This window comes from Typopeltis vanoorti, chromosome 26 (assembly GCF_054136105.1).
Source record: "Typopeltis vanoorti isolate ZY-2024b chromosome 26, IOZ_Tvanoo_1.0, whole genome shotgun sequence".
Taxonomy (NCBI): Eukaryota; Metazoa; Arthropoda; class Arachnida; order Uropygi; family Thelyphonidae; genus Typopeltis; species Typopeltis vanoorti.
The window spans coordinates 25,951,841-25,974,660 of NC_143574.1; the positions used below are offsets into that span (position 1 = coordinate 25,951,841).

At 36.9% G+C, this 22,820-nt stretch overlaps 1 protein-coding gene across 2 annotated transcripts in view; it reads left to right on the plus strand.

Annotated features, from left to right (window-relative positions):
• LOC150092423 (uncharacterized) overlaps positions 1-22,820 on the plus strand; it is an 88,950-nt gene that overhangs the window by 48,595 nt on the left and 17,535 nt on the right. The gene's annotated exons all lie outside the window — the stretch shown is intronic.

The window sequence follows — 22,820 nt, forward strand, 5'->3', positions numbered from 1 at the left end:
CAGTCGCATGGAGAATCGTTATCAACATCTGCATATTTCTTGATAGACTCGGCCATGATTCTAGGTATTCTAAGTGCGAACTCATCTTTAAAATTGCAAAACAACTGCGAAATTATCATAAATTTCAGCTATATGAAAGCTACAATGGCTGGTAATTAACCCCCTAATGTTTATTCAGAATCTTAGGATATACGTCGTGCATGAGTAACTTTTCAAAAGTTTTTGCTATTAAAATATCGTTTACTTTTACTGGCACAATTGTGGTGTACAGGCCAATGAACTAACATTCGTTCGTCTGCCCTTTCAGACTAACACATGCCATTGCACTCTGCTGAACAATCAGAACATTGCTACCGTCGGATTTCAGTAATATGAGCGTACGCAGCATGGTTCGCTCCGTTATGTCGATGGAGTCAAATTATAGGAAACGGAGCAGAAAGAATTCTTCTGTTATCATTTCAACAGTATTGTACGGAGGCACGCATAATAAGTACACTCCTCCATTGTCGTATTATGAAAGGGATGTCACAGCGATGTCGTACCGTGAATTTTGGGCAGGATACCTTTTAGAAGAATTAACGTATTTACATGAGATGTGCGCGCGCGCATTTATTTGCGAACCGTAATCACTATTCATTTTCTAATTTTTGTCTTCATGCCGAAAGACTAGCTATAACATCCTTCAGGTATTGAGGAATATATGAAATGCATGTTTTCCTTCAGACTAGTTAGTTTATGAGCAAAAATAGTCATTCCTGTGCGAGTGATGCGCATATTGGGAGGAGGGCATCCAAAATAGTTATCGGCAGCTAGCATACTCAATCCAGCGATGCCATTATTTGAAATATTTAACGCTTTTTAATAGTTAATATGGACAATATTGCGTTCAGATTCTGTGTGTGTCAAAAAAAAAAAAAAAAAAAAAACTAAATATCTTGCTTTTCAGCATTTTCATCATCTGCTTCTTTAAACTTTTTTTTTTCATTCAATAAGCTTGTTCATGACATTGATTCCTGAAGCATGTTTTAGTGTTTCAAGTCATTTGTAACTTTCCAACAGCTCTCTGTGGCCCATTTGGTGAGAGGTGGGCTGGCACGTATTCTTGAATTAGAAAGCCCTGCGTTTGAATCCCCCTCCAAGACTCCAGGAAAGTTTGGCGAGTTTTTTAGCCGCAGCGAATTAGCAAGTCTCAAATGGAGATAGGAAAAGTTCCCTCTAGCAAAACAGACAAATCCGCTGGTTAATGCATACAGTTGACGGACATAATACAATATGCCTTGGCTGTTAGAAGTCGTTTCCAAACAACCCTAATTAACTCGACGCAGACTTTTTTCTCTAGCTTCACATAGTTAATATTATTTTTTTTATTCTCACTTTGATAATCGGACTGTTGTGTGGCGGACGTCCCTTGACCTCACTCGAGGTCAAGGGACGTCCAGTTCATCCCACAGGTGTTCAGTAGGTTGAGATCAGGGCTCTGTGAAGGCCAGTCAACTGTGGTGATGTTCATGTCCACAAACCACGCAATTACAACAGCATCAGCCTTATAACACTGTCAGTTCCATAGAAACACCACAAAGTGGGGAAGCATTGCATTGTCCGGAATGTTCAGATACCTCTCAAAGTTCAGTGTTCGAGGCCAAACCAAGAAAAACGACCATACCATCACACTGCCTCCTAAATTTCATAGTGGGGGGCTACGCAATCAGTTAAGAGACGTTCACCATGCATATGCCCCACCCACACCCGTCAATGTGCTCGGCAGAAGGTGTAGCGTGATTCATCGCTCCATAAGACAGCATTCCAAGCTTCCACTCCCACTGTACTCGCTCTCTGCACCACTAAAGACCACTCTGCATGTTAATTCGTGGAATGTGAGGCTTGCGTTGTTATGAGCCTCGCTTCTGAATGTTTTTGTGCAGATTCGTGTTCCAGCCTGCCTGGAACTCCGCATTCATTCAACATCTGCCGACGAATGGTGGTTTTTACATGTTATCCTTCGTAGCACCCTATGGGCATATTTGGTGAGTGTGGTGGATCGTCCACTGCTGGCAGTACTAGCAGTTCACTCCCTGTGCTTCCATCTCAGTATGGTAACTGATTGTTGATCTGCGATGGCCCAATTGTCAAACAGATAGACTTGCAACATGACATCCTATCACATATTCAGTACACGGATTATTTATTAAATATTATTTTGATAAATAAAGATTTTTGCATCTTTTCTAGCTTGAAATGGCGATTTATTTATTTATTTATTTTTCGATTAGTTAGGATGTAACATTGTTTTCATCAGTTGCTATTAACTGCACGTGTCAGTCGTTCTTTACCTATTACAAAATATCCTCAGGAAAATACATAATAAAGCAATATAAACTTAAAACGCAGATACGTAAATTGTGAGGTAATCATGCAATTTATACGCAATCACCAGAAACCAGAAAGAAATTTCGAACCGGTCTCGAGCACTAAAGGAACATGTTTTTTAATATGGGTAATGTTGAAATAATGCAGTTGTAGTTAGGAGTATCAGGAAAGGTTATGGAAATTAGGGAGTGAAGTATATGTTAGCCGATTTCCCGGAGCTACCTAAAGACGGATGTTTAAAGCAATACATGTACAGGACGCGGCGAGAGGCCTGAATACCGGATTTCATTAATAGGAACATAGGATTTTACCATAGAGCACGGGAAACCAAATATTTATAATTTTTCATAGTAAAATTATGATATTGCAAAGCTCATTAGAAAAAAAAATTAAAAAAAATCTCAGTTTCGAAACAGGCTGATGTGGAATAGCCTCCAAGATATAAGGTATGTCTGTAATAAGCCTGTAGAAGAGATGTGCGTAGAGGTGACACGTTTAGGATGCACATTTGATTCAGAGTTATACCGCCATCAATGCCAGAAGAAGAAAAAAAATGGCGTTGGGTCAGATAAAGTAACTTGGATTCTCTTGTAAGAACCGAGTGGATGACTGAGTTCAAGGAGGAGACCAGCGTTTGATTTTGTTGGTAGAATTATCAAAACGTGAGAGAAATAGAAGTATGATGGAACAGAAGTCGTGACCAACTTCGATCTGTGATTAATTGGAGACGAGTTTTCTGCTTTGATCCCGTCGAAGAGATATTTGTCACCATCGATTTCTTCACGTTACGAGTGTCTTTTCAGGTTTTTACTCTCTAGTATTTTCTATATAGGTTTTTGTTTATCTAGTTTGTATAGGTATTAGTTTTTCTAGATTGCTGCTCGTTCTTCGTGATCAGTTTTTCACATTGCAACTCCCTTGAGTTGAAAAGCCCTTATCTCAAGTTGTTACATAATTTTAAAAGTTCACCTTTGATTTTATACTCTCTCTCTTCGATAAACGGAGAACCTATCCGACTTCCATATCATATCTTATCTTGTTCGGGAACACCAGATATACTTTTAGGAACCTCCTTGAGTAAACCTATTTAAAGAAGCTACGATAAGATATTTCCTGTTTATGAGAAAAAAGTCGTTACTTTGTTATCTAGATTTGCAGTCAAAGATTGTTCTGTTCCTAACTAATAATTTCGGAAACATTTTGGTGCTAAATTAGCAAGATGATCTTTCTTATATTTTTCTCTTGTAAGATTCCATTGACATTGTTCATAACCTGCCTTTCTTTAGAAAACATACGTTGTCACGAAATACTATTTATCTGCAAGGCTCATTGTGTTCTGGAACTTTGTGTAGAGCATCTTTGTTGCGTTTGGGCTTTAGTTTCTATAGTAATTTGACCTTCCTGTTGATTAGGATTTTGTTTTGCAGGTTGCATTTTCACTACCACTTACCTTTTTGCGATTAATAAATTAATATTAGTTACATATTCCGTTTTCTTAGATATTTTACTTATAAAGCACTCTGGTCCAGTTTGTGCGCATTATATGACCACTCCTGAAGCCTTGTTTTGAATTTATGTGCAGTAGGACTCTGTTATCTAGGGCCGATAGGTAGATATATATTGTATGTACATCTGTGGGTACATACGAACAAAATTCAAAGAAAGACTCTTATTATTTTTAAATAAAATTTACTCAACTGGTATCCCCCCAATAGAATGGAAAAAAGCAATTGTGATTCCTATCTTTAAGAAAGGTAATAGAGATGACCGTAAAAACTATAGAGGTATCAGTATACTAAATTCCTGTTACAAAATATATAGCAGAATCTTAAATAACAAACTAATGAAATATTCCGAAAACTTTATTCTAGAAGTACAGAATGGATTTAGAAAAGGACGATCATGTATAGACCCGCCCTTTTGCCTAAAATTAATAATAGAGAAAAGAAGATAATACAATTTAGAAACACATATTGCATTTATTGGCTTTGAAAAAGCATTTGACAAAGTTAAAAGAAACATATTATTTAACATATTAAAAGAAAGACAAATACCAAATAATATCCTAAAAGCTATCACAAGTATATATGAAAATAATTAAATACAAATAAGATTAAATCACGAGCTATTATATACGAGAGAGACAAACCAAGGGGTCCGACAGGGATGTGCCCTCTCAGCAACTCTCTTTAATATCTACTTAAATGAAATAATAATAAAATGGAATAAAAATTTACATCAAGGAATTAAACTTTCTCCTACAGTTAACTTAAACACTCTCCTCTTTGCCGACGACCAAATAATAATTACAAATTCTGAAGATAAACTACAGAAAGCTATTTTAGATCTAAATGAGATATCCAAAGATTATGGTATGATAATATCAACAGAAAAATCAAAAACTATGGCCTTTAAAGGACAAGATCCAGCAAGAACTAAGATAGTAATAGATAACAGGATCTTAGAACAGGTGAATTCAGTTAACTACCTAGGATTTAACTACCACATATGAAAATGAAAAAGATATAAACATAAAAATTGCAAAATATTTAAAAATAACAGGTGTAATTAACTCTATATTTAAACCAAACCTAGTTCAAAAGCAAACCAGGCTAAAAGTATACAATACATTAGCCCTACCGGTCTTAATGCATGGAAGCGAAATCTGGACAATAAAACAAAAAGACAAACAAAGATTAATAACAGCAGAAATGAAGTTTATGAGAAAAACTGCAAAGTATACTCTGTTTGATCACAAAAGAAACGAAGAAATTACGAAAGAATTAAACCAAGAACCAGTAATAGAAAAAATTAAAAAATATAAACATAAATGGATGGAACACGTTCAAAGAATGAAAACAGAAAGATTACCAAAACAAGCCTTAAAGTACAAGCCATTAGGAAAAAGAAAACCAGGACGTCCTCTTAAACGATTCAACGATAACTTCTAAGGCCGGAACAGGCCATGCTAGGCCTAAATCCTTGATACGCATGATGATGATGGGTATATTATATACAACAACAATATGGGCAATGCAATTATTGAAGTACGGTAGTTATATATTCGTCAGTCTAAATGAAACTAAAGCTGTTTGATTCCTAGATTGGCCCTTCTGCATATAATATTCCATTTCTATTTGTTTATTAAAAAAAAAAGGAAAATGGAAAAAGAGTCGTCCTTTGAGACAACACGGAAGGAGAATAACTGTTAATCTTTATATTTATTTTTTTCTTTAAGACTTGGCGAGAAACAACAAAAACAATCGTACAGTTGTGAAACCGACAGAATACCGAAAAAAGGCGAAGTAAAAGAACAGCGCTGCTCCGAGCGCCTTTGGGAAATGGAAATCTTTCGAAGTATTGCTTCAAGCTTCTGTTTTTTCACTATTAAGCACAAAGGCTTGTAGTGCCTCCGTTTTCAAAGATATAATTCGAACACAAAATAAAACTCCCATCGTTTTGTACTTTTCCTTTTTAAAAAGCAGTTTCTTTGACGTTTGCCACGTTCGGCTTTCTAAACAAAGCTCAAAAATAATATCCCCATTTAATTTGCAGTGACGTCATGATATCTTGAATAGCCTATAAAATGCGCCATATTAAATTTTTTTGTCTTCGTATACAGCAAGATCAGTAGCATGGTTATTTTCCTGATCTCAGCAGGGATATTTACAGAAGTTTATCTCTTTCAGTCCATTTCTTATTTTTTTGCTCGTCTTCAACTCTTCTCACGCCAAATTAAATTCTTATTTTGGCTTGTGTATTCTGGCTATCCTTTTTTTTCTGCCTGTGTGCACAATCCGTAGTAAAACAATTTAGCAAACTTTATTCGTGTGTGTGTGTGTATATGTGTGTGCTTTAAACACAAAGCGATATCAGTTATTTATTTTTAGGGTTGTACTGGATAGCACTCCTTCGAACTGTTGGTGCTTGTCTTGCTGATAAGTGTGATATTAGTTACTCGAGTCACATGCCCGTGATTTCGATCTTTTCACTAGTTCGCTCTGAAATAGGCTAGTAGTCGAGTACGCATATGTTGAATAACAATCGTCTGTTAGTATATTCTGCATTCATGGTTATGTTAATACGATTTCTATCAGTCAATGGTTTTAACTTTGCCACCACGTCAGTAAATATTATAGAAAAGGTTTCTGCATTCTTTAGTTGCATTTCTGATGTTTTGAAACCCAATCATTAATTTCCTGAATAGGCTGTGACAAAGCCATCCTGAGCAACTTCCTTCAAGGAAACTGCCAGTACTAGCGCCACTTAGGTCAACGCAAGGTCGTATCTATCTCTACAGCAGGAAGACCTGATAAAGCTGACTTTTATATCCATTAGCGAGCGCATGAAATTTTTCATTATATCAGAGATGTGTATAATGAAATGCTAACCTTAGAGCTTATGCCTAAATTTTCCAATAGCTGCCCAGTAAGCACAAGAGCTGTTAAAATAATACTGTTGATTGATTTGGATACAATATTTTTTCAGTTTTTTTTTATTTTTTTATTATTTTTTTTATGTGATCTTTTACTGTATAACATTGGTCGTTTACAGTCCTCTTTGAAGTGTGGTAATTGACTCATCAAATCAATACGCTAACGGTTAGTTCCATTGTGAGCACGTCCTAGACGGTTCCATATTTTCAGTATAAGGAAGTGTAGGTTTTCGTATGAGACGAACCATGTCAGTAACGTATTATAAAAGGGACAGCAAATTCCAGTCATTGCAGCTTTTGTATGTCGACTGAAGTGGTTAAGCCAATTAGATTAACGTTGTGAAATTTCCAAAATAAATAAAATACCTTTATAATACGGAGCAGACCAATATGATCTATACCCGTAATTAGCGTTATGATGATGAATAAATAAAATAATAATTGTAAATCATAATTATAACGCTAATCACAGATCACTGTTTGGTGTCTTTCTTTTGTTTTGGTTTACAAATTTAATATTTGTTTAGGATATCAAGTATTTGTCATTCGGTATGCATGATTGCATCCAGTTCTGTTTATTTTTTTATTTACTTTTCCTTCTATTGATTTTAGTTTTCTTTTGAAATTCTCATTTCTTTGGTGGTGAAATACGTTAAATTTTTGTAGTTCTCATAAATTTCATTTCGATAAAATGCATTATATATATTATAAATTAAGTAATGAAAATATGCTATTCTTTACATATCGATGCAGAGAAATAAACTTATAGAAAATGAAATATGCATTTTTGAAAGCAATATAAATAAAATACTTGAATATTGAACGATAGTATGCACTTTTCCCAAGTATTTTATCTATATTATTTTCAAATATGCATATTTCATTTTCTATAAGTTTATTTCTTTACATCGATATGCAAAGAATAGCATATTTTTATTTTGCATAAAAATTAATAACTCGTGTTTAAAACTATTAACAATGCGAATGTGCACCCCCCCCCTCCTGGGAATTTTGGCTGTTGTTTGGCTGTGTATCGTAGAGAAGTAATGTAGAGAAGTCATTATAAATTTCAGTATGCTATTTAAATGATTGAAACGAGGCTCAAGTAAGCAAATTTCGAATTTTTTTATACTGTCTAAATCGAAATTTCTAAAATATTTCACAATTCGCTAATTTATAGGCGCAAAAAAGTGCACAAACATACCACTGTGATGATATTTTTCCCGCATATGTTCGTAATGGCTACAAAGGTGAGTAAGAGATGAAGGTAATTTTAATATATGTAAAACACAACTACAAATCGAGATCGAGTATTCACTACTTATTTACTTAGTGCTATGATGCTCAACTTTTGTGAAACCTGCACAATTTATGGTCACTTTGTTAGCAACATATAAACTTTACACAGATAATTTTGAAAATATCCTTGTACAGTACAAACGGACAGCGTTACCGGCGCTTCTATCCCGGCTGTGGTTTAGAATCCCACCGTGAGCATGGCTGCTTGGGAATGAATGCCTTGGTGCAGAGGAGGTGAGACTATCGTACTGCTGATTGGAAGCGTTAAATGGCTGGGGAAGTTACATATTTGGTTCTTACCCCATCCACTGCGCTAATACCAATGTGCTATAGGTGGAATTTATATTTAAAAAAAATATTGTATTGTCTCTTCAAGATTAAAAAAAAAAGTTTTTCCTTTAAGGGATCGCAATTAAATATCCAGAAGCTTCATTAGCGTGAACGTTAATTACGTTAGCAACAAACCCGCGTACAGCCTTGTCTTCTAAAATAGCGCCTCGATTGTACTGCCACTAGTGATGACGTCATTTGATTAGAATGACTTAGCTTTGATTCGCATCGTAGTATAGGAGGAATATTTTAATAGTAGGGGTTGAGAAGCTCCTGTTAATGAAGGTGAATTAGCAGTCTTGTATGGTAGTGGCAGGATAGAAAGCGTGTTACTATTAGAATAGATACTATTAATATTAAGGGATTAACGTAGTTTAAATTCTGTTTTATGATCCTGTTAGTCCTGTTTAATTTTTCCATTTATTTCACGTTGTTTTGCGGCTTTGCAGACCTTGGTGTCTGGGATTGATCGACAGTAGCAACACAGGAATCGAAACCACCTTGGCTTGCATTGCACCGCTCATATTAACACTAACGGTGCCAAGTACTATACGGTGACGTTCAAGTCTTTTGGAGAGTGATTATTTTAAAACCAGTTTGCTAAGTATGATAAACGTTTTGCTGACGTTTATTAAACTTGTTAAATCCCGAAGCTGGTCACTTGGTGTATATTTGATATGTGCTATTCGAATTAATTACAGCATTGATAGTTTTCGGTAACATGTTTTAAAACGATTATTTTACTTTATTAATTTTTTTTTCCTAGCATAATTGTTTTGCGCCGATACGTTTGTTCAAAATGGTGGGTGTGGGGGGGGGGCACGACGGAGCTAAACTTCTACATCTCTTCAGCAGTAATGTCAATTTACATAGTAGCTGCCCATTTCGCCTTCAGTTCTTAACGTTCAGTTCAGTTCTTCAGTTCAGCCTTGCGACGAAGCATACTTTGGAATCTAGAAGCCTTTAAATTCAAAGGGATGGTTGGTGGGAATTAAGGGAATCAAAACAGATTCACTGTTTTCACAGCTGCTATCATCGCTTCCATAATGTTCGTGTGGAGGGTTCTCACATTTAGCCGAGTACCGTTGCTTAACGTTATCGCTCAATTTTATCATTGTGATTGGCTTGCTGATTTTATGTGCAGTATTCCAGGAGCAGTAAGAATTCAAAGATTTGGCCAGGCAGTGATTTGTGATTTGTCTGTGTTTCATATCTACTTAGCACAGTGTTGATAATGCCTGGTTGTCCTTGAGATCAGTACGATGCGCTTTCAGAGCCTAGAGCTCGGTTTAATATTAGAAACCACGTACAAAATACTACCAAATGACGAAATAGCCTAAGACATGGCTAAGACCACCCTAAATATATTCACAAGATTTTAAAATTGATTCAGCGTGTTTCTACATGGTTCCTAAACAAACATACATTTCGACTTTATAAGCTACTTCTGAGTACCTAGTCTAGCCATAAATATTGTTCCAATTTGAGCAGCGCATAAACCTTTAGTCTATCAATAAATTATATGCATTATTATAATGTGGAACTCAATGCATATAGCAGAACTCAATGTTGGAAAAGGCCTCCTTTTACATTCACTGACACCCGAAGTCTGAGGCACATCGATAGTGGTAACACAACATCCAACGGAAACGCAGTCACTACTCAGTCCAAATCTACCTTTAGGCTGGCGATGCTGGTATGTCATTTCTTGAAGGCTTCTCTCTCAAGCACCGACTACAATTTGAAGTCCAACGGATTCAGATCAGGATTTCCAGACGGCCAATCATTGATGAAATGTGGTCGGACACATTCGCCTCCAACCACTGATGTGTGGTCCTCGCCTTGTGTGCATGGGCAGTAGACCTTCCTGTTGGAAGATCTACTGCCTATCACAAAACAAGGTGCTATTCAGGGGCCGTATCACAGGTTCCAGCAAGATACACTTCGGCAGAAGTTTTGACCCCTCACCAAACCATCACTGATGCGCGATAATGAGGTGCTATGCGACCATCTGGGGCATATACCAGATCGTTTTGGCAATTCAACGAGTCTTCAATGGTGAAAATCTTCTCATCAGCGAAGAGGATATCTCCGTGTCTGTTGTTTGCGTATTGCTGAAGTACCTTTTGATTTTATCATCCTCTGCCACATACGTTGTGGTGTTAGGGAGTGTCCAGGCTACCTCCAGGTCATCAGTTAGTACACGTGACTAAACGTTCATCTCTCGTGACATCAAGTTCTGTGTTCTCGCAGGATTACGGTGGAGGCGCATCTTTACAGTCCTCACAAGCTATTGCGCCCTCATGGTTAATACTCCGATACACCAGTATCCTACCGATCCAGTTTTTAGCCTGTTGAAAATAACAGGTGGATGCATTCCAACCTTGTGAAGTGTTATTACAGATAATCGGTCTAATGCTGACTGCGCACAGCTCCACTAACGGAACTGGGCTGTCACAGTTCTGTGGGCAGCGCGAGGTGTGCGGAAGTTGTGACAGTATTTATGGCAAGACTGTGTATAATAGTTTGGTTTGTTTAATAACAGACGCACGTTGCGTAATGTTTCTATATTAATAGGAAGTTTTCCTTCCATCGTCAAGAATGAAATAGGCCATCACTATAAATAAAATTCTTTTCAAATGCACGCAACAAATATTCTCTTTCTTTTAAATAAAAGAAAGAAATAGGCACTGTGTTAAGTGCGAATGACTGATTAGTTTTAGTACGGTATTATTATTATTTTTTTTGTTTAATTCTTATAAAATTTCCGACTTTAGTCTAAATCATATAAATTTCATTACGGTTCTGAAAGTGTCACCTTTGACATTATCGGCGTTTTGATGCCTAACAAGATCGACCATTGATATTAATATGCAGTGTACTTTTGTAGTGTGTGGGATGGACTCGTTAAAATAAGTTAAGCCATATGGAGAGTTGCTAATATACTGTATGTGAAATACCTACGCTTTTCGTGTTATTCATTTTGGTGAGCTTAGATAATGTAAAATCGCGTTGAAAATTGTATATAATGAGATTTTTACCGTTGCATAAAAGACATTCATTTTTCTTAGACTGTTTTAGACCCGCGATATTCGTCAGACAGATTTATTAACATATTGAAAGCTGTTGCGGAGCCAATAGATTGCATTTTCTTATTTGCTACTGGTTTGTTATTAGTCTCATTTCTCATAAAGTAGCCAGTGTCAGTAACTATTTTCACGAGAACAAAAACGATTAGCGTTATCAAGAAGCAAAAAAACAAGCAAAGAAAATTAATACCAAAAGAAAGCAATTTCATTTTCAAGATTGTATACGAACTTGGCGAATTTCTTTAGTATAAAGATTATATAATCTTAAGTGTAGTAGAAGAAATATCGGATTAAAAAAAAAATCTGTATTTTAACAACAAAGATGAGGCTAACTAGGAATGCGTCAACAAAGTACTTTGACGTTGAATATATTTCACGCGCAAAACTTTGTTTTGCTTAATTAGAAAAAAGGATTAAAACTAAGCATAAAATTTCTTGTATCTTTAACGTATTTTACACCCAAGGCACTCTTTTAAAAAAATAGAAATAGTAAATTCATGATTTCGTATGAATTTACTATATATTAAGAATAATTTATCTATCAACGGCGTGTTTTATCGCTTTGAAAGTCAGCTGGCTTCTTTTCTGAGATTAAAGCTGCCTACACGTTGTTTCCATTCGTCAAAAGGTGTATTCGTCTTTTTCTTCCCCCCACCCTCACTCTTTCATCCAAGGTCTTTAGAACTTCATTCTTTTCCTGTTTTCTTAATTCTTATTTATCATCACATTCTCTTCTCATTACTACTCGTCAACGGGTTAATATCGCCATCTATCGGTAGATACCGCTTTATTTTGATTCGATAAAATTTGGTTATACTTGGGGAATGCGTACTGATTGAGAAAGTTTAAAAATGGTCTGACCAGGCGCTGTCTTAATTGACCAATTCCTGAGTCCGATTTATTGTCGATAACGCCTTTGTTAATTTAATTTAACTTTGACTGCATCATTTTAGACATATTGCTCAAGGATTAAAATACAAAATGACAAGAAGAAAAAATGCATCGCCATGAAACCGGACAAAAGTAAAGGAATGGCAAGCAAGACGTTGCTAACTATAAGGGTGAAGCAAAATGCTTTTTTAATCCCTGCTATCTGATAAGGATTGCTGTGTGAGGAAAAGTTTATGAGCTAAATGCTCTGCCTGAGTGAGTGTGATTTAGAGATCTTCATTTAGAAGCAGGATGGCCTTCGGTCTCCTGTATTTTGAGAAGTCTGTTTCATTATAATTGGCTACTTGTTGCACTAATTCATTTGGATGTGAAGAGGATACTGAGAAGAACTTTACTGCTGAAGACTGCAGGAAAGAGTAGATGTAGGGGATATTTGTACCCCGGTGGAGTTGGACATTTCTGACATACCATGGTGCGTTCAAGATCATGCGGAGACATTTGTTTTGCACTTTCTGTAGTTTGAGGATATTTGTACTTGAGGTGTGGCTCCAGGCTGGGGATGCATAAGTAATAATGGGTCGAATCATCAATTGATAAAGGAGCAGTTTTATTTTGGTATCCAGCTTGCTATTCCTATTGATAAGAGGGTAAAGCTGTGCAGTGACTCTTGATGCTTTCGAACATGAGGCTTTTATATGTGAACTGAAAGTTAGTTTTCTGTCCAGCAGTACACCCAGATATTTAGCTTCTGGTTTCCAGGGAATCTTGGTATTAAATAGGAAGATGTCATCTTTGGGAGATATTGTGTTTTTAGTGAAGAGCATGGCGATACTCTTCTGAGGGTTTACTTGCAGTCTCCATTCCGAGAACCAGTGCTCTAATCTCTGCAGGTTTTCTTGCAGTTTCTTGGTGACAAGGTGCGGTTTAATAGATCTGGCTAGTATAGCTGTGTCGTCTGCGTATAGGGCAATAATAGATGACATTGGATTGTGCGGAATGTCCGCCATGTAAATCGCGAAAAGTATCGGTGCCAGAAGGGACCCTTGAGGAACTCCTGCCAAGATGCGTCGCTGGGTAGATAATATATCATTTAGTTTGACTTGCATTCGTATGTCACTAAGAAATGACTTTATGATTTGGACTAGATCTAATGGAATGCCAGCCAAAATCAACTTGTATAGCAGTCCAAAGTGCCATAATTTGTCGAACACCTTTTCTAAATCAAGAAAAGCTGCTCTGGTGTATTGATGCCAATTATAACTTGTGATAATGAATTCTATTAGTCTATGAATTTGTTGGGTGGTACTGTGAAATTGGCGAAAACCAAACTGTTCTGAAGGAAGGATGTTTAATTTTTTTACTGAACGTTGAATTCTGGAAAGGATAGCTTTTTCTGCTATTTTGCCCAAATTAGATATCAGACTTATGGGACGATAACTTTGAGGCTGCTGAGGATCCTTGCCTGGTTTGTATATAGGAACTACGTCTGCCAACTTCCATGCAGAGGGGAAGTACTTAAACCTGAACATAGCATTTATTATTGTTGTGAGATATACGATGGCCTTTCGGGGTAGCAGTTTAATAACTTTGTTGGAGATGCCGTCAGGTCCTGGAGCTTTTTTATTCTTTAAATTCTTTATAATGTCATAAATTTCAGCTGGGGAAGTAGGTGTGAGTTGGCTGGTACAGGTATCAGGCCGTTTTAACACGTGTCTGACGTGGTGGTGGACTTTGTAAATATAATTGAAATTTAGATTATTGTATGAAGGGCTACACTGTTTTTCTAAATTTTTAGCTATAGTTTCGGCTTTTTCTGCATCTGTGTAAACAATTTTCAGGTCAGATTTGAGAGGAGGAAGAGATTTGTTTTTGTTTTTGATGTTTCTCAGGAACTTCCAAACTGATTGATCAGCAGGTGATATGGAGGCTAATTTATCTTCCCATAGTTTGTTTCTATGGACTTTAAGTGCATCTCTCACTGCACTGTTCATTTTGTTGAGATATTTCTTGTCTTGGGGTGCTCTGGCGTTGTGGTATCTTTTTCTTGCTTTATTTTTCTCCCTGATTAAGTTCATTATGTCATCTGGTAGTCGTTTAGGCTTGAAGGCAACTGAATTTGAGGTGATAGATGCTATGGCTGTGTTGATTTGATCAGTAAGTTTATTGACTGCCGAATCAATTTCTTCCTTGGAATTAATATGAGGGATGGGATCAATGTAGTTTGGAAGCATTTTGGATAGTTTTTCCCAGGGAATGAAGGTATGAGGCAAATGGGGAAGATCCCTCTGATAACCCAGTTGGAGCAGAATAGGATTGTGGTCTGATAACTCATTCAATGATTCCAGGGAGTACTGTAGGTTGACATTCTGAAGGACAGCTATATCCAAGACGTCGGATGAGCCAGTAGGACTGTGGTGAGTTGGCACTGAGGGACCAGCCACAGTTGCACAATTTGAGCTTGTGTAGTTAAAGAGGATGCAGCCATTCCTATTTATAGACCTACTGCTCCAGGCGTGATGTTTTGCGTTAAAATCTCCGGCAATAATAACCGGCAGTTTAATGCCGAGGATAGTATCCAGATCTGTGGCCAGCAATGATTTTGATGGTGGGTTATAAGCAGAATATATTTTTATGTTTCCGATAGAGTTTGTGATGACATTGATACCTGTAAGTTCGAGATTGGTGGTTGTAGGAATGGCTACAGCAGGATGATTGATGTGATTTTTAATGAGGATAGCTGTGCCACCACCTCTGTAATCCAGTCTGTCATTCCTGTAGAGTTGATATCCTTTGAATTTAGGACTGTCAGCAGGTCTTAGATGAGTCTCATTAATTAATAATATATCCGGATTATATCTGTCATTGAATTCCTGCACTTCTAGTATTTTATTTTTAAGGCCGTTGGCATTCCATGAGATAATCATTAGAGAATCTGGGGTAAATTTTTTCCTATGCATTGGAGAGTGTAGATAAAATGAGCTGTGTTTGCTGCAAGAAACTTTTTGTAGTGCTCAGTGATGGATTTGCGTTACTGAAATCCTGTAACATATTTACAAGAGAAGAGGTGATGATGGCTGTTATATTTGAATGTGGATTTTTCATATTCTGGTCATGGATTGCTTTTTTGGGGCAGGCCACATCAGCATATGTTCTTGTTTGGTGTTGAAGATTTATTTTCTTAGGGGGCTCAGTTGATGGTGGGTGAACACCTGTCATCTTGTTCAAGCTAATAAGAGCCTGATGAACTTGAGCTTCTGGGGCTTTCGTTTCTGTCAGTGAGGTAGACTGACTGATTAACTCAGTTTTTCTGTTTATTGGGTGGCAAATGCACCCTCTGTAATTTGCAGGGTGGGGGCCACCACAATTAGCACACTTAGCCGGGGTGGTTTTTTGCTTGGAGCAGGTATATGTGGGGTGGGTGTCACCACATTTCAGACATCTGTATTGAGCTTTGCACAACTTCTGGGCATGACCAAATTTTTGGCATCTATGGCACTGCCCAGAAGAGGCCCTCTTCCTAAGTGGCTCTGGTGAGACCTTAAGCCCACAGATTGTCTTCAAGTTATAAATATCTTTATAGATGTTGTGTATTTCCACCAATACTAGAGGCATAGGGGTCTTGTTAGATCTGTACATTACTGACTTTGATGGGATGCAGATCTTGCATGTTGAGGTCAGCAGCTATTTCAGCTGTTTCAATGTCTTCAGATACTCCTCGGAGTACCACTTTAAAATTTTTCTCCGAGGTAAGTGTGAAGGTATGATATTGTATACCTCTTGTGTCCAACTCCTTGGTTAGATTTCTGTAGTCAGACACTGTAGTGGGCTGAATTTTGATGCCCTCCTCTGTGTTCTTGGCAGTGGAGTAATTTATCTGCAGGTTGGCCATGGTGGTTCTTAAGGCTGTCCATCTCTGCTTTTCCCTAAGAATGACTGGAGGCACCCTTTCATTGGTTGAGGCAGAGGAATCTGTGTTGGGGGCATCTTCATCCATGCCATTTTCATTTACTGACTCCGAGGCGAGAGTTTTGCGGTTTTTACGCGCGTGCCTCTCTTCTTGATCTGAATGAGTAGAGTCAGAGATAATTGGACTTAGTTTTTCCTCCATTTGAGGAACGTCTTCATTTTGATCTTCATCAGTTTTGGGTAAAGAGTAAAGATTCAGGAAGCCGGGCCATTCAAGCTCGAACTTCTTAAGGAGTTTCTTTACGAAGCTGAAAGCCAGTCCTTTATCTAGAGAGTCTATAATGATATCAGGATCTATCAAGTTTGATGGCCATTTGAGCTTAAATTTCCTTTGAAGTTTATTTACAAGTATGAGCGCTGGCTCTTCATCCAGCGAATCTGTGAGGGCGTCCAAATCTAACACATTCATCACTGACAGTTTGCATATAAACGCAAGTAAATGGATCTGAAATAGATACGCTAACAATGGCGATTCTAACGGCTGTTAGGCCTAACGAATCGCCCTCATTGCAATTAGAGTCCACTTACCTTCGCTGATGTTCTTGAATACAGTATAATCTGCAATTTAATGACTTTAAACACATCTCAGCTAGTTAATCTAGCAGCTAAACTACAAAACCAAAGTTTCCTAATCCACAGAGCTTTCGACTAATCAAACATTCGTTTTAAATAAACATTCCACTATTAGATGTTTTCGAGAAACCGTGAAAACTGACGTCCACTTCGTTGTCATTCTACACACTTCTCTAAAGAAATGGTAACTATTAATGGCGTACTTAAATGAGGTTTTTCTAGACTTTTTTGTGGTGTTGTTTTTGGATTAGTGTAATTTTGTAAATTTCTGGAAGTTTGGAGAATAAATAATTCCGAAATTCATGATCATTATAAGAAAATTTATACGCTCGATCGCTGAGAATGTTTTATTGTAAGGAGGGAGGGGTGGGGAGTAAAAAACAAAATTGAAATATTGTCATTAATTTTGAATTATTAGTACTATTCATATATTACTCCTAGGAAGAGATTACCAGTAGTACACTGGTGTCCAAAAGCTAAACACGAATTTATTTTTTATACCTGTATATGAAAACATTTTCATGACTGCAGCCAAATGTGGACATAAATTTATTGCCAGCATACTAATAAATTATATTACATAAAACATGTTATAATTTTCGTAAATATTAAATTGTAATACGTTCTTGGCAAAAGTTACAATTTTCTTAAGGATGTAGTTAAGAAATTATTTTTATTTATTTAGCATATGATGTACAGGTCTCAGGATAATACATACAAATTACATAAAACAGCATGAAGACAATTGTAAAAATCATATTAAAAAAGGGGTACACTAGGTTGAAATGATTAAACTTCAAAATTAAGAATCAGGAGTCGGAGCTTAATCCTTAAATCCCAGATCCACTCCAGGGATTCTGGAGTCAGTCCTGTTTAGAACCTGAGAATGAGTAGATAGGGCACTCAAGCACAATGTGATTGATGGTCTGGATCTTTCTTCTGCATTCACAGTTTGGAGTATTGGACCAGCTCCATTTATGCAAGAGATGCTTACATCTCCCATGTCCTGTTCTGATCCAATTTCAAGTGGTCCAGACATGTCTAGGGAAATTGAAGCCCTCCAAACGAGATGTCGGATTTGAAATGGGAATTTGAAGATTGGAGGTACGTTGAAACCAATACTATCCCCATGACTCGCATAGGTTGAAGTTCTGGTCGTTTATTTGTATTGCACTCCTCCAGGCAGGGTGCCTGGATTTCAGTCTTTGTGAAGTATGGAAAGAAATGTCTTGGTGGATAGGCAAAGAACTGTTTCCAATTATTTTTGTCCATAATTTGCTTAAGGCTTGGGTCCTGCGGAGTGAGGGAAGAGCTATATTACTGAGAGTTGAGAGCCAGTAGCCAGGAATAGATCTTAAAACTCCAGAGATTATCTTCATTGTTTGATTCAGCTGGACATCGACTAAAGAGGCATGTGTGCTGTTCAGCCACACAGGAGCACAATACTCTGCTGTAGAATAGACCAAAGACAGTGCAGTAGTATGCAATGTGTTGGCATCAGCATTCCAAGAAGTACCAGCAAGTTTATGCATTATATTATTCCGAGTTTTTAATTTTACGGCAATATTTTCTAGATGATATTTAAATATCAAACTTCTGTCTAGGGTAACTTCTAGGTATTTTGGATGATTGTTAAATTTCACCTGTTTATTTCTGAAGTAAACTTTTGGGATATTGTTGGCCTGGATATTACTTAAATGAAAAGATGCTACTTCAGTTTTGTTCAGGTTAGGTTGTAATTGCCATCGTCTAAAGTATTTATCAAGTACAACCAGATCTTCAGTTAAGGTGTTCTCAGCTTTTTGGAATGTTGAATGTTGAGTTGCAATGGCAATATAGTCAGCATACATGAATCTCTGTGATGCTGTCTCTGGGATATCACTAATATATAAGTTAAAGAGCAATGGGGTAAGAACTGACCCCTGAGGTAGGCCATTTTTAATGTTAAAGAATTTAGTTTTGGATTCATTGAGAGATACTTATATCCATGTGTTCTGTTAGTATTTGATTAATTAGGTTGGCTAGTTTTGGTGATGGGATAGTTTCTAGGAATGTTAAGATAAGACCCTCTCTCCACACTGTGTCATAGGCAGCAGAGAGGTCTACGAATACTGCTATTGTTTTCAATTGTTTTTCATAACCGTTCTCTATAAAGGTTGTCAAGGCCAGTACTTGATTGCAACAACTTCTATCAGGTTTGAAGCCAGCCTGTTCCTGTGGAGTTCTGTTATGTATACTTGAAGAAATTCTGTTGTATAGCATTCTTTCGAGAAGTTTCAGGCAGATGCTTTTTTTTAAGAGATTACCAGTAGTACACTGGTGTCCAAAAGCTAAACACGAATTTATTTTTTATACCTGTATATGAAAACATTTTCATGACTGCAGCCAAATGTGGACATAAATTTATTGCCAGCATACTAATAAATTATATTACATAAAACATGTTATAATTTTCGTAAATATTAAATTGTAATACGTTCTTGGCAAAAGTTACAATTTTCTTAAGGATGTAGTTAAGAAATTATTTTTATTTATTTAGCATATGATGTACAGGTCTCAGGATAATACATACAAATTACATAAAACAGCATGAAGACAATTGTAAAAATCATATTAAAAAAGGGGTACACTAGGTTGAAATGATTAAACTTCAAAATTAAGAATCAGGAGTCGGAGCTTAATCCTTAAATCCCAGATCCACTCCAGGGATTCTGGAGTCAGTCCTGTTTAGAACCTGAGAATGAGTAGATAGGGCACTCAAGCACAATGTGATTGATGGTCTGGATCTTTCTTCTGCATTCACAGTTTGGAGTATTGGACCAGCTCCATTTATGCAAGAGATGCTTACATCTCCCATGTCCTGTTCTGATCCAATTTCAAGTGGTCCAGACATGTCTAGGGAAATTGAAGCCCTCCAAACGAGATGTCGGATTTGAAATGGGAATTTGAAGATTGGAGGTACGTTGAAACCAATACTATCCCCATGACTCGCATAGGTTGAAGTTCTGGTCGTTTATTTGTATTGCACTCCTCCAGGCAGGGTGCCTGGATTTCAGTCTTTGTGAAGTATGGAAAGAAATGTCTTGGTGGATAGGCAAAGAACTGTTTCCAATTATTTTTGTCCATAATTTGCTTAAGGCTTGGGTCCTGCGGAGTGAGGGAAGAGCTATATTACTGAGAGTTGAGAGCCAGTAGCCAGGAATAGATCTTAAAACTCCAGAGATTATCTTCATTGTTTGATTCAGCTGGACATCGACTAAAGAGGCATGTGTGCTGTTCAGCCACACAGGAGCACAATACTCTGCTGTAGAATAGACCAAAGACAGTGCAGTAGTATGCAATGTGTTGGCATCAGCATTCCAAGAAGTACCAGCAAGTTTATGCATTATATTATTCCGAGTTTTTAATTTTACGGCAATATTTTCTAGATGATATTTAAATATCAAACTTCTGTCTAGGGTAACTTCTAGGTATTTTGGATGATTGTTAAATTTCACCTGTTTATTTCTGAAGTAAACTTTTGGGATATTGTTGGCCTGGATATTACTTAAATGAAAAGATGCTACTTCAGTTTTGTTCAGGTTAGGTTGTAATTGCCATCGTCTAAAGTATTTATCAAGTACAACCAGATCTTCAGTTAAGGTGTTCTCAGCTTTTTGGAATGTTGAATGTTGAGTTGCAATGGCAATATAGTCAGCATACATGAATCTCTGTGATGCTGTCTCTGGGATATCACTAATATATAAGTTAAAGAGCAATGGGGTAAGAACTGACCCCTGAGGTAGGCCATTTTTAATGTTAAAGAATTTAGTTTTGGATTCATTGAGAGATACTTATATCCATGTGTTCTGTTAGTATTTGATTAATTAGGTTGGCTAGTTTTGGTGATGGGATAGTTTCTAGGAATGTTAAGATAAGACCCTCTCTCCACACTGTGTCATAGGCAGCAGAGAGGTCTACGAATACTGCTATTGTTTTCAATTGTTTTTCATAACCGTTCTCTATAAAGGTTGTCAAGGCCAGTACTTGATTGCAACAACTTCTATCAGGTTTGAAGCCAGCCTGTTCCTGTGGAGTTCTGTTATGTATACTTGAAGAAATTCTGTTGTATAGCATTCTTTCGAGAAGTTTCAGGCAGATGCTTTTTTTTAAGAGATTACCAGTAGTACACTGGTGTCCAAAAGCTAAACACGAATTTATTTTTTATACCTGTATATGAAAACATTTTCATGACTGCAGCCAAATGTGGACATAAATTTATTGCCAGCATACTAATAAATTATATTACATAAAACATGTTATAATTTTCGTAAATATTAAATTGTAATACGTTCTTGGCAAAAGTTACAATTTTCTTAAGGATGTAGTTAAGAAATTATTTTTATTTATTTAGCATATGATGTACAGGTCTCAGGATAATACATACAAATTACATAAAACAGCATGAAGACAATTGTAAAAATCATATTAAAAAAGGGGTACACTAGGTTGAAATGATTAAACTTCAAAATTAAGAATCAGGAGTCGGAGCTTAATCCTTAAATCCCAGATCCACTCCAGGGATTCTGGAGTCAGTCCTGTTTAGAACCTGAGAATGAGTAGATAGGGCACTCAAGCACAATGTGATTGATGGTCTGGATCTTTCTTCTGCATTCACAGTTTGGAGTATTGGACCAGCTCCATTTATGCAAGAGATGCTTACATCTCCCATGTCCTGTTCTGATCCAATTTCAAGTGGTCCAGACATGTCTAGGGAAATTGAAGCCCTCCAAACGAGATGTCGGATTTGAAATGGGAATTTGAAGATTGGAGGTACGTTGAAACCAATACTATCCCCATGACTCGCATAGGTTGAAGTTCTGGTCGTTTATTTGTATTGCACTCCTCCAGGCAGGGTGCCTGGATTTCAGTCTTTGTGAAGTATGGAAAGAAATGTCTTGGTGGATAGGCAAAGAACTGTTTCCAATTATTTTTGTCCATAATTTGCTTAAGGCTTGGGTCCTGCGGAGTGAGGGAAGAGCTATATTACTGAGAGTTGAGAGCCAGTAGCCAGGAATAGATCTTAAAACTCCAGAGATTATCTTCATTGTTTGATTCAGCTGGACATCGACTAAAGAGGCATGTGTGCTGTTCAGCCACACAGGAGCACAATACTCTGCTGTAGAATAGACCAAAGACAGTGCAGTAGTATGCAATGTGTTGGCATCAGCATTCCAAGAAGTACCAGCAAGTTTATGCATTATATTATTCCGAGTTTTTAATTTTACGGCAATATTTTCTAGATGATATTTAAATATCAAACTTCTGTCTAGGGTAACTTCTAGGTATTTTGGATGATTGTTAAATTTCACCTGTTTATTTCTGAAGTAAACTTTTGGGATATTGTTGGCCTGGATATTACTTAAATGAAAAGATGCTACTTCAGTTTTGTTCAGGTTAGGTTGTAATTGCCATCGTCTAAAGTATTTATCAAGTACAACCAGATCTTCAGTTAAGGTGTTCTCAGCTTTTTGGAATGTTGAATGTTGAGTTGCAATGGCAATATAGTCAGCATACATGAATCTCTGTGATGCTGTCTCTGGGATATCACTAATATATAAGTTAAAGAGCAATGGGGTAAGAACTGACCCCTGAGGTAGGCCATTTTTAATGTTAAAGAATTTAGTTTTGGATTCATTGAGAGATACTTATATCCATGTGTTCTGTTAGTATTTGATTAATTAGGTTGGCTAGTTTTGGTGATGGGATAGTTTCTAGGAATGTTAAGATAAGACCCTCTCTCCACACTGTGTCATAGGCAGCAGAGAGGTCTACGAATACTGCTATTGTTTTCAATTGTTTTTCATAACCGTTCTCTATAAAGGTTGTCA